Below are 13,138 nucleotides of genomic sequence, written 5' to 3'. Positions count from 1 at the left end.
CCAGAGGTTAGAAAGTGCATAGGATTAGTACCATTCCCTGAGAAGCTATCAGCTGACCATCTTCCTAGAATAAATGGCCTTTGTTTCTTTTCTTTTTTCAAGTAGGCTGTATGCCCAATGTGGAGTCCAATATGGAAATTGAACTCGGGACCTTGAGATGAAGATATCAAAAGTCAGACATTTAACCAATTCAGCCACCCAAGCACCCCCTATTTAAGCTATTTTTATTTTTTTTAAAGGTTTTGTTTTGTTTTGTTTTTTATAAATGCTAGCTGCATTTTTTTTTTTAACAGATTGTATTTATTTATTTGACAGACAGAGATCACAAGTAGGCAGAGAAGCAGGCGGGGGGGGGCCGGGGAAGCAGGCTCCCTGCCAAGCAGAGATCCGGATTCAGGGCTCGATCCCAGGACCCTGAGCCAAAGGCAGAGGCTTTAAACCACTGAACCACCCAGGCGCACCTTTAAGCTATTTTTAATGGAAAATTTTTTCAGATATAGAAAGAAGTAGAGAGTATAAACTCAGCTTCAACAATTGTGAACATTTGGCCAGTCTTGGTCCACCTATACCTTTCCCCAAATTCACTTCTTTTCTTCCCTCTTTCAGGAGTTAGCATCTTACCGTCAACTGTATAAATTAACAAAAACTTATTGTGTCTTTTTTAAAAAGCATGCACTGATGCTGTAGGAAAATTCTTCATATTCTACCCTAATGTCAGCCCAAATGAACAACTGCCCAGCCCTTGAGCCCTTGCTGTGTGTTTCCTGCTTCCCTGTGTTTGCATTCATTCTTCTCTCTGCCTACGAGTCTAAATCAGTCTGCTCTCATTCCTTCTCCCAGTGCTCTGTGAAGCCTTTCTCAGTTCTCCAGGCTATAGCGGTCTCTTTCCTGGACCTTCTTTATGACCCTTGTGTAGCATATCGTAGTTATTTGTGTGCTTATCTTGGATAAGCACTGTTAGACTGTACTGTTCTTATGAAACAAGGAGTATTTTCCTGACCTCCCTCTCCAGTGGTACTTCGCAGTGCTTAATGCAAAGAAGGTGCTCAGAAATATGTGCTTAATTAATTTGACTTGATTACATTCACTGAAGAAAATTTTCGATTATAAAAGAAACACATCACACTAAAAGGAAAATGTTTAGATACAGCCTGGGACCGAAAACATTTGATCTCACCTGCAAGGATTTTATTTTATTTTTCTAAAGATTTATTTATTTATTAGAGAGGGGGGAGAGCAGAGGGAGGGGGATAAGCAGACTCCACACTGAGTATAGAGTCCAGTGTGGGGCTCTGACCCAAGACCCCAAGACCGTAACCTGAACCGAAATCAAGAGTCGGAGTCCTAACCAACTGAGCCACCCAGGTGCCCCTCACCTACAAGGATTTTAAAAGACTTTAAAGAATTATAAGGAAAAGAATTTTCAATTTGAGCTAATATAGAAAGGCAACTTTTTTTGAGGAAAATAATTTTTCTTTATGCCATTTAACTGTCACTTGTCAGTTTTTCACATATATATCTGGAACCTATAGCTCTTCTCTGCTTTTTTAGAATGCTTTTTTTACCCCAGCTAGGTAAGAGTGACTCTGACTGTATTTTAGAATATCCATTGTGTTTTAAAACGTAGATTTAAATCTTCAGTAACAGAAATAGGCTACACGTCGGACCCACAGGCCACATGAAGTAAGTTGATACCAATCTCATGGATGCTGGTAGCTCACAGGTATAGAGTTCCCCGTGCACACTGTGTTGTACTGTCGCCACGTATAACTATCAGAGCAGCCCTCGGGAGCCGGGCAGAGCAGCCTGGGGCAGGTATGGTTACCTTAAATCTGCAAGGATGCAAACCTGGGTTTAGGGAGATGGAGTGAATCTTGCGGAAGGCAAAAAGAAGGGGTGTGTGATTTTAGGCTTGGATTGGAAACCTGAGGGCTTTGGGATTAGGTGTTGCAAATGTGCAAAGATAGGAAACTGTCTTTTTCAATATTGTATGTCTTTGGGAGACAGACCAGGTTGCTGAGGTAAGTTATGTATCCCTTAATGCCACAGAACTACCGAAGTGATCTGGTACTTTTTGAAGCAGTCATTTCTCAGATCCCTCATGTTCTGCCTTAGTCTTTTGCCATAAGAATGAATCCACTTTCTGATGAATTAGCAAGGCTGCTATGGCTAAGTGCTGGTGTGGTTCTGTCTCATTGTCTTTTCTTGGCTTAAGAAGACCTCTGAGCAGGCCCATCTTTGGATAGTGTGACTTGCCTAGGCTCTTGCTCAAACAGATGTGTATGGAGGACTTAGTTACTCCTTTGCCTCATCATCCTTTTATAGCCATTATTATTTTTAAGATTACTTATTTATTTAACAGAGAGAGAGAGAGACCACAAGTAGGCAGAGAAGCAGGCGGGAGGGCACTGGGGGAGAAGCAGGCTCCCTGCAGAGCAGAGAGCCAGATGCAGATGCGGGGCTCCATCCCAGGACCCTGGGATCATGACCTGAGCGGAAGGCAGAGGCTTAACCTACTGAGGCAGTCAGGTACCCCCTTTTATAACCATTATTGTAAAATTACAAAGCAAAATATGTACACTGTAGTATAGTTCATGAAGAGGTTTTGTCAGCCTAAGGGTATTCTCCTACATGATCACCAGGTTTGAATTTTGGTTTGAGAAGAGGAGAGGTGAATATACCATTGCTGATGGTCTCTTAGGTGCAAGAGCTATGCTAGGAGAGGCATACAGAAAGTCAGTTCTGTAATAGTGGTGGCAGAAGGACGAGTCTTAGGATTGATTTTAAAGGTTTCATAAAAGCTTTATTTGCTCAGTGAAGTAATCAGTTGCATTTTTTTTTTTTAAGTAACCTCCACATGCAGCATTGAATCCAGTGCAGGGCTTGAACCCGCGACCCTGAGATGAAGATCTGGGCTGAGATTAAGAGTCGGATGCTTAACCGACTGAGCCACCCAGGTGCCCCATCAGTTGCATCTTAAATGCTGGTGTTGTCTGTATTACTGACATCAGCTCATCCTTTCAAAGTTACCTATCATGCCAATTTTGCCAAAGTCAAGGATATTTTAGGGGAAATAAAGATGGACTTTCTAGTCTTGACACATGTCCCTTGGAGTATGAAGATTGTTTTAATATGAGATTTCATTTTTTAAATCCATTTGATTAACTTGGGTTTTCGTATGAGGAGTGACCATAAGTTCCATCACTTGTGCCGCTGACTTGAGGCAACATGGTGCAAGAGTCAGCCCGGCATCACAGGGCCTGGTTTGACCCACAGCTTAGCAACTTACCAAGGCTTCCCAGCCTTGGCAAATTACTTAACCCCTCTAGTCCTCAGTCTTCCTGCTTGTAAAACGGGATGGTGATGCCATTCTCACAGGGTCCCTAACAGACCACGTGAGACAACGAAGCAGAGGTGCCTGGCACCCCCAGGCAGCCAGCACGTGTCCCCAGCTGCAGGGCTCACAGACGGATGGAGAACTTATGGCACAGTGCCTATATGCTGCTTCCATTCTCCCGAACTTTTGTCCCAGCCCAGAGCTCCTGAGCTCCAGACCCACGTAGGCAGCCACCTGCTAGATGTCTTCATCCCAAAGCCGCCACCACTAAAACCAGTATCTTGGCTCCGGTCTTGTTAATTGGCTCTGCCAGTTTGCCCAGATGAGTCACATGGGAACTGTCCTGGACTTCTTCTTCATCTCTCTTCTTTAGTCCATCCTGCTTGCTTTACTCTCGCTGAGATCACTTGCCTCTGACCTTATCTTCTGACTTAGTGACAGTAATATCATGGTAACCTGCCTCCCCAACACCAGTCAGCATCCTTTCCCTGAGGTAGTCCCTGTGACTCCCAAGTGATCTCAGAAAATCAAATCAGGTCTCTGGAAGTTCAGCCTCAAATCCTCTCATGGTGCCTCCTGTCTTCAGGATAAATCTGAGCCTTTTTGTGATGTAGACCCTGCCCTTCACTTTTCACTCCTCTCTTAGCTCTGTCTCTGTGAGAGAGAGAGAGCTCTCATGGAGTCTCTCCAAAGTCCCTCCACCTGGGACTTTCTGACTTTCATGAGGTCACACTTGCGTGCCTTCGCAAGTCCTGTTTTCTCTGCCCAGAATATTCTTTCAGCCTCCTTCTGTGTAGTTCTGGGAGGCTCGTGGCTGGTGTTGCCTTCCCTGAAGGCCTTCCTGTGCCCACCCCCCACCCCCATCCCACGCTGCTTTCCCTAGAGGCTTCTTTATCACCATTCACCCCTACTGTAGCTGTCATTAATGCCTCACCAGTCTATATGTGACTGAAGCAATGGGGACTAGTATCCCTTTATCCCAGCGGTTTGTAAAAGTCCTGTGTGTGAATGAACTTGCATCCTTTCTCTAAGACAACCCAGAGAGGCTCAGACGCCAGGTGTGTCTAATGCTATTTTATTGCTTGTCACATCTTTGAGGCAGTGAAGTGGCAATTGCATACAGATGCCATGTCGCTGTGTGGACCACCAATGGAACTAGGGCAGAGCTGCCTGACAGGTGGGCTCTAGGGTCTGATGCACTGGATTTTGGGTTCTAGTTCTGCCTCTCGACAAGCCTGCCATCTAGCTTCGGATTTCCAGCTCCTGACCACATCGCTGTACTGCTAACGTGATGGTCCAAAAACAGGAGCATTGGGTCCTCCCAGCAGTTGCCTTTCTTCTGGAAAATCAGCAAATAATGGGTTTATACCTCAAGCTTCTGGGAACTCTACTAGCGTGAGTCATCCTTCTCTGGTCCAACCAGTTCCGAGGTGGGTGGGGTTAGATGACCTCAGGTATGGGGTAAATTTGTGGGGATAAATGCTTCCCCATGAGACCCTAGCAGCCTGACACCTTGCCTTTTGCAGTGACACTGTTTCTATTTCCTAAAATTTGGGTTAGAAAAGTTCATTACCAAGCATCTACAAAATTAGTTCAGAAGCTTGAGAAAATCAGGCAGCTTTCTTAAAGAATGGATATCAACTAGACCTGCTCCATAATGCTTTTAAAAGTACAGTTGTCTGCCCCTATCCCACTCCTCCTGCTCTCAGAAGTTAGATCCAATAGAATGTGATTCTGCAAATGTCATTTCTGGGTTGTCTGCAGGTGTCATTTTTGAAGCCCCACTGATTGCTGTGGGTTGCTGCAGAGTAGGGGACCCACATTCCGAGAAGGGGCTGAGGACTGACCTCAATGAGGACAGGATGAGGTCAGGAGCGGAGGCCTGGGTCAGGATGACTGTGGCGGGGGGGAGCTTGCCCCGCTTCTTCCTTCCTTTCTGGCCAAATGGTTTATGACCTCACAATGACTTTTTCTTCCCAGTGCAGCTTAGGAATTATAAATTCTGAAGTTCACAGAACTTTTTGTGAAACTGCTTGTATTAGCCTGCAGTGATTTCAGAAATTAAAACTATTTCTGTTCTTTCGAGTTTGTGCTACTGTAGTTAATATAAAATGAGCTTAAAGGATGTGTCGGCGAAGTCTTTCTCCTTTGGGAATCAGCAAGCCTAGAACTGGGAGTCTTAATGAGACAGGGGCTATTGGATCAGACAGCGCAGTGACCATGGCCATGGTCCCCCAAATCCTCACTGTTGCCTTTGGCAGTGGCTGTATACATCTGCCAAGTGAGTCATGATCATTTTTATGACACATCATTAAAAATTTCCAGAGTTACTTAATAATGAAGTTTAAGGAAACTGAAGGGTTAGATTTCAGGAAGTAGCTACTTTTTAAATGCCATCTAGTATTTTCATGCTATGACTTAATTTCACATCAAACTTTAACAAATTCTGACATTGGGAATCTATAATTTAAACCAAGTGTAAAGCTAGGACAGTGCATTATAGTTGGTCTTTAGTCACAGTTCCTAGAGTGGCCAATTCTGCGGCCTCCCCACCTTGTCTCCTCCTCTTCTGCCCTCGCTCACCCTCTTCAGGCCTATGTGCCTTCCTCAGACCCACCTCAGGGCCTTTGCACATGATCTCACCCCTCCTCCAAATAGTCAGTAGCTTGTCCCCTCACTTTCTTCCAGGCTCTGCTCAAGTGGTTGTGTACCAGTGAGATCCTCCTTTCAGAAATCCCAGTATCCTTCACGGCAACATACCTTACTTCCTTCATCCTGCTTATCCACAGAGCTGGTCACGCTCTGACCTTCTGTTTGTGTCTTTATTTAGCTGTGTGGTCTTTCTCCTGCCCCTACTTCCCTCCCTTCTCATGGAAGCACTACCAGGGCAGGGACTTTGTCACTTCTGCTCCTGGGTATATCCCCAGTGTCTTAAACAGTTTCTGGCACATATTAGAGGGTTAATATAAATACATGTTGAATACATGAATGAATGAATCATGGAATTTTTTGCCTTAGGGACTTTTTAGGATCATTGTTATGTTATGTTACAGATTGGGAAACTGAGGCACAGAAAGGTTGTGTGGCTCATTCGAAATGGGGCTCAGTCATTTCACCACTGTTAACAGCTCTTTTTAAAAATCCAGGAATATATGTGGAGTGAAAACAGACTGATAGTTTAAAAATTTAACAAAAATAAGACAAGTCATTGTGTCATGGCAAAACTTTCTAATACAGAAGGCAGAGTCTTGTTCATGTTCACACTGTATAATGCACCTCGCATATAATTAGTGCTCAAGAGATATGTGTTCATGGATTTGGTTACATTTTTATAAAGCCATTCCTTTCTGCAAGACCTTGCTTCCGTGCTCCTCTTTTTCTTTTTTTATTCTCTCCCCAAATAGACGATTGTTCTTAGGGCTCCTCATTCAAACTTCTTTCAGTTACAAGTGTCCAATTTATGCGCTTACTCTGTGTGTGTGTTTAATTTCATCTACGAACAGCTAGCAGGATCAAAGAGGTGACCTGGTCTCTGGGAAGATCCAGAGATATTTAGTTATTCCCGTTTTCCAGATGCAACTACATCAAATAAAGCAAAGAACTAATCTTTCTAGTTCACTATGTGGAAAAAATCCAGCTGACAAGCCATGGTGGTTTGCTGGCCTGCATGCTTCTGACCTCAGTCTTATTTATGCTTACATAGACATCCTTGGAATCTCACTTTTGACAAAAAGTTGTTTATAAGTAGCATGATGTTTAGATACACAACAGTCAGTTTGGGAAGTAGGACCAATTAATTTCTCTTTAAATAGAAAAGAAATGAAGCATAGCTAATCTTTATAGTGACCTGAAGTGAACTTCAGAGATGCAGTGACCTTAACTTTAACAATTGGAAGCCATGAAAATTCAGGATGGGTATATTTAGGAAAAGTGAGAAGAGAAATGGGCAACCACATGAAATAGAAACCACTCTTGTGTGTCTTTAGATATCCTAATAAATAAACAATTCGGAGGATGTATTGTCTGCACTTTAGACCATTCTCAACTAATCACCTGCAAACTCTTTCAAACTATACAAGCTCTCCTGGAATCCGATATGCATACTCCCCACCGCTCCCCAAAATAAACAAAACCTCTGTCCTCCACGCCCTACCACTGGCAGGAGATGACTCTCCTCGGCTCCTTCTACTGGTCCACGGAAATCCTGCAGTTGGTTGTGGGGCCCATTCATATCTGTGCCTCTTTCTCTATCATAAGATAACCGGAGAGGATTCAACTCTGATAACAGAAGCAGCTAAATCTTGGATTTATATACTCCGATGGCTGGAAAGTGGCTCGAAGAGCTAAATCTTACTGTATCTGTCACTGGCATTTAGCCAAAGTTGCCTTTTTCCATGCGTTTCCACAAATCTGGCTGTGCGGGATAGCCCCGTGGTGCGGCATTCCCTGCCAGCTGGGTGCGTGGTCCGAGATGTGCTTCTAGCAAGAGTGACGGTTTAGCAGTGCGCTGCCCAGACGCCAGCCTCTGTCTCCCACACAAAACCTCATGTAGGAAAGACATTAGGGTTGGAGGCTGACAGGGACAGGACCCATGGGCAGAAGAAGCTGCATGGCCCATTATATACCTCTAGGTTGGGAGGGGGTAGGATAGTGTAGTCCTCCCAGGTATTTTGGAGACAAGGTTCTCAGGATTCTGAGGGGGCTTATCTATTGTTGGGAAGGGTCATTTAATATTGTTTAGTAAAAACACAGTCATGGGACCTTTCAGATGTATACCAGTGGGTCTTATTCTTGGAGGGTGATTTCTAACATCTATATGGGAGGGAGAGGGGAGAGATAAAGGAAGTTCCCAAAGGAATTTTTTTATGTTAAAGTAGACCGACAGGATCTTGGGGCTTGGGCTAAGATTGCCTTCTGCCCTTAGCAAACAATTCGACATCAAGGGAGCTGAGTCCCTAGAAGAATGTCACTCTGCCTGTTTCAAAAACTTGTCAATGGGCTGGAATCAGTAAGGGAATTTAATAATCTTTCTTCTGCCTTTGTTTTCCACATCAAAACCCATCTGCGGGATTGTTGTCTGGGCTTGGAAGTTAAGTCTGCCTAACAGATAGCAAAGCTCACTGAACCAAATGGGGATTTCGCCCATGATTTAAGGTAAAGGGGCCACCTACCTTGCTCTAACCAGCTAGGTTCATGACGTACCCCAGCGTGGCGTCAAACTGTCTAAAGATTTTAGGGCCCCATCAGAGTTTTGGGCTCCGTTCTTGCCTTCACAGGGTTACAGAGCCGTGTCTTAGCCACATTAATAGCTCAGTCAAGTCCCCCACAGAGATGAGGACATTTGGTCACCAGAGGCCATCTCGGTTTGGCCTGTCCCGCAGACAGTTCACAAAAGAAGAAATTCACATGGTGACGGGACAGATGAAAAAGTATCCACCTTCACTCACTAGCAATTAAAGAAATGCCCAAGATTAGCTTTTTAATCTCTCAATTTGTCCAAAGTAAGAAAGAATTACATTACCTGGTTGAGGCACTTGCATTCGCTGCCTCAGAGAAGGGTCCTGAGTGGGAACAGTCTTTCCCAGGCCACGTGGTGACGTTGAACAGAATCCAGACATGCAAATCCTTTCTCCCAACTGCCCTACTTCTAGGAACCAAAAGCTGGGAATTTATATGGAGGAAATGGGTTGAGGACCTACTCAAAGAAGAGTGTACAAAGGTTGCAGCATTGTTTGAATGTTAATACTTGGAAACAAACTACGTATTTTAATGATAAGAGATTTAAGTAAATTGTTGTATATCTGGATGATAGATTTTTATAGTGTATTTAAAAGTGATATAAACTATCACATGCTGGTCTGATAAAGATGTATTGCTGAGTGGGAAAAAAAAAAAAGCAATTTACAAAAGAACCTGAGATCTAATCCATTCTTTAAAGAGATCCAAATCCATTTAAAAGTCATGTTAGGGGGCGCCTGGGTGGCTTAGTCGTTAAGCATCTGCCTTCGGCTCAGGTCATGATCCCAGGGTCCTGGAGTCGAGCTCCGCATAGGTTCCCTGCTCGGTGGGGAGTCTGCTTCTCCCTCTCCCACTCCTTCTGCTTGTATTCCCTTTCTCACTATATCTCTATCAAATAAATAAATAAAATCTTTTAAAAAAAAAAAGTCATGTTAGGTGAAACTCCAAGCTTCTATGGTGACTTTTATTTACTTCTTTTTGTTTATCTGCACTTTCTAATGTTTCTGCAATGATCATCTATTAATTACTGTAATATTTTTGATAACGGCAGCAGGTTTGGTCTCCTGCTGGGATTGTTGGGGGAGGGAGGAAGTGGAGATGGGGCTGGGGAGGGTGATGAGTAGGAAGTTTTCCCACCTGGATTGATAACGTTCGACGAATAGGAAGTATGCAAAAAGTCCGTCTAAAGTTAGATGTGAACCATTCACAGATTCTTTTCAGAACCCGTGCACTGCATCAGTGGTGACAAAGGACAGCATTTGGGGAGCAGAATGGGTTTACTTTTAAGTAAATTCTCATCATTTTTTAATTTTTTTAAAAAGATTTTATTTATTTATTTGACAGACAGATCCCAAGTAGGCAGAGAGGCAGCAGGCAGAGAGAGAGGAAGGAAAGCAGCTCCCTGCTGAGCAGAGAGCCTGATGCGGGGTTCGATCCCAGGACGGTGGGACCACGACCTGAGCAGAAGATAGAGGCTTAACCCACTGAACCACCCAGGTGCCCCCCCTCACCCAGCTTTTTAAAAGTAAGTGACAAAGAAAACATGCTTGCAGAAAATAGAGCCTGGATTCTGTTCAGAAGTTAAAAGTCCCCCCCACCCCGCCCCACCCTGCCCTTTAAACCATGTATTCTTTCTTCTATCTAGGGATAATCAATGTTAACTTTATTCTAGATCTTTCTTTTTGTATTCATTTACATATACGATGGTATGTGTGTATATGGATGAATATATACTAATAGTCTTGCGTTTTTAACTTAAGTTAGATTCTAGTGTACATATTATTCTGCAATTTCTCCTATTCCACTTACATTACTTGATGTGAGTCTTAGCTCACATTTCTTATGTTGAATCTGAGTAAGGAATTGTACGTTCGATATTTGTATCAGTAAAATTTATTTGCCCTTACTCCTCTGCCTCTTGGAATAAACTCAGTCACCCAGGGCAGATTGTTAAAAACTTAGCCCTAAGTTACTTTCCCAAAGTGTAGCTGACAGTCAGTTCTCTGCAGTTTGGAACCCCATGGAAGGCTCAGTCAATGCTTAGAGAACTAGCTCACAAAAGCTCCAGGAGATTGTGATATGTGAAAGTGCCTTGAGTGGTACTTTTTCAACTTTTACTTTTGAAGGATTTTAAGCATTCTTTTACCCCCTGCCAGAAATTTGCATTTCACTGGAGAGAAAGTCATCTGGATGTTCTTCCTAGGTCTACGACTCATAAATCCACTGACCCCACTTTCTTCCTGGGGGCCTGTTTTCTCGTCAGGAACATGCTACGGCATGTCTAAGGTTCTTTCCAGAAGGCTCAACATTCTCTGATCCTGTCTCATCACTTTGGTAGCACCTAGGACAAGGTGTCCCGAGGGCATGGGGGTGAGGGGGATCGGTTAATGCCATGCCACGTAAGCACAAATGGTAGTGCTCTCCAAGTCATGTGCAGGCGTCCAGAATTGGGACCAAAGGTTGAATGGCAGCAAGACTGTTGGGGTGGAGCCGTGGCTCTGAACTCCCTGTACCTTTTTACCGACAGCATGGTTCATTTGTTAAATGTCTCAGATCTGTCTGCCTGTGTCTAATGTTTAGTTTGTTGTTTGTTTTATTTTTTTTAAGAAATTAACAACAACAACAAAAATTTTTTAAAAATCTGGCGTTCAACACTCTCTCCCCACTCCCGCTCTTCCTTGTATCCATGCACAAGATGGACCCGAGGGCATCATGACATTGGACACGTCACCCAGCTGGTATTTCAGGATGGGTTACTTTCCAAAGACACTGTTTCTCAACCAAATAATTTTCCGGATTTTAAAGAGTGTGAGCTAGGTGTAGTGAAGGGTTTCAGATACAGTGCAACTGTCTCTTTTTAAAATTCCTTTTTGCATAAGCGCGGGTCACGTGTCCTACCTGATTGACACTCGGGGTGGGTACAGTTGAGCCCTCCAACGGTTCTGTTCATGAAGCACAAGCTCCAAATGAGCTCACCGTCGCTGCTTCAAAGATATCACTTCCCCTTCTTAACTTTCATCTTTTAAAAAAAATTTCTTTTCTCTTTTCCTTTTTGCTATTCCTCTTCTTTTTTTTTTTTTAGCCTGCATGCAATCCTGTTCTTAATCTGTAGAGCAGAAAACAGTAGCACCCAAGCAGATTTCTATGCACCTGAACCCTTCTCCGCTAAAAGAAAAAAAAAAACTAGGATAACACTCCTCCCTCTCCCAAAAAATCCACAGTGACTCCCTCTGTTCACGCCTTCCTTTTATGAGCATTGAATGGGGATTAGGTAGAACAGAAAAAAGGCAGGAACAAAGCAGAGGGGAGGCAGAGTGGGGGATAAGAAAAGAAAGGAGTTGAAACAGTGGGGTGTGGGCTTTCCGTGGATGTGGGAGGTAAGAGGGCAGGTTTCTAGATGAAACCCAGACCACAGGTAGTTTTGGAGTCTGCAGGATTTGCAGTCCTACTTGAGGTTTGAGGAGGAGGTACGATTCTGGCCAGGGGAAGGCAGACCTGGGAAGCGTTCATGATGCCCAGATTCTACTTGGGGTCTAGACTGCTCCCAGGCCAAAGATCTCTCCACTCCGACCCTCCTTGGAACGTGATTGTTTTTGACTTTCTCTTGGGATCGCTGAAGCACCGGGAGCTCCTGTAAAGCGATTTAAGACAAGAATGATAGCTTGAGTGAAACTGGGAGGGATTTCCAGAGCCCTCCAGGTGGTGTGAAAGGACTGTTTCCCAACTTGGAAGCAAAACCAGTTTTTGGTCGCCAGAACACAGCTCCTGTTGCTTTCCATTGACCTGTGGCTCAGTACAGAGTGCAAGGGACATGTGCCCACGCTGAGCTCAGACCGACCTGCTGGGTGACCCTGGGAAGAAGGAAAGGCATCTCCAGGATTCCAAAGTGAGTTCCAGGAGGAGGAGTTCTCAGGTCCCTAAATCTCTTCTGGCATTTTCTTTTTAACCTGTGGGGCTGGTTGGTGACCTCTAGCCAGCACACCCCTTTAAGAACAGGGGTTGTTTTCACGGAGGGAAGATTTAAAACCCAGCTCTGCTTCTTATTAGGTGTATGTCCTTAGGCAAGTTCTTCTGTCTCTCTGAGCTGCAGTTTCCTTAGGGGTAAAATGGAAATAATGACATGCTTTCACTTACAGAGATGTCGCCAAAATTAGAGAAGATGGTGTAAAGCGCTGGGTATTTATGTTTCGGTACCCAGGTACTTACATGCTGCTACTGAGTAACTAGGGACTGATTTCTTTCTCTTTTAGCTTCTGCAAGGAGAATTTGGTTCATTAATATGTTGAAATTAGACAATTATCTAGTTTCTAAGGAAAAAGGGAAGCAGATGTTAGAACACTTTACAAAGCCATTTTCCATAAACGCCCTGATGGTCACTATGTCTGCCCTGGAACACTGGCTGGCTCTGTGGTGGGAGGAGCTGGAAGGGACTGAGTCTTGGGAAGTTCTGCCCCAGGACATTTGTAGGCTCCAGGGAAGTGGATGGACACATTTCAGCCTCGCTGATTCATGGCCAACATGGGTACAACTTAGCGGTTGAATTCACCACAGAATTTTTTCAAA

General features: G+C 44.0%; 1 protein-coding gene across 2 annotated transcripts in view; it reads left to right on the top strand.

The window, feature by feature from the left end:
* Window positions 1-13,138, top strand: part of ACO1 (aconitase 1) — a 56,268-nt gene that overhangs the window by 5,316 nt on the left and 37,814 nt on the right. Inside the window, exon 2 of one of the 2 annotated variants that reach the window (XM_059411524.1) lies at window positions 9,920-10,100. The exons of the other annotated variant lie outside the window; for it this stretch is intronic. The gene's annotated coding sequence lies outside the window, so the exon portion shown is untranslated. The remainder of the gene's footprint in view (window positions 1-9,919; window positions 10,101-13,138) is intronic. 2 annotated transcript variants of the gene reach the window in all.

This window comes from Mustela nigripes, chromosome 9, assembly GCF_022355385.1.
Source record: "Mustela nigripes isolate SB6536 chromosome 9, MUSNIG.SB6536, whole genome shotgun sequence".
NCBI lineage: Eukaryota > Metazoa > Chordata > Mammalia > Carnivora > Mustelidae > Mustela > Mustela nigripes.
This window is presented reverse-complemented; position numbering and strand designations above follow the sequence as displayed.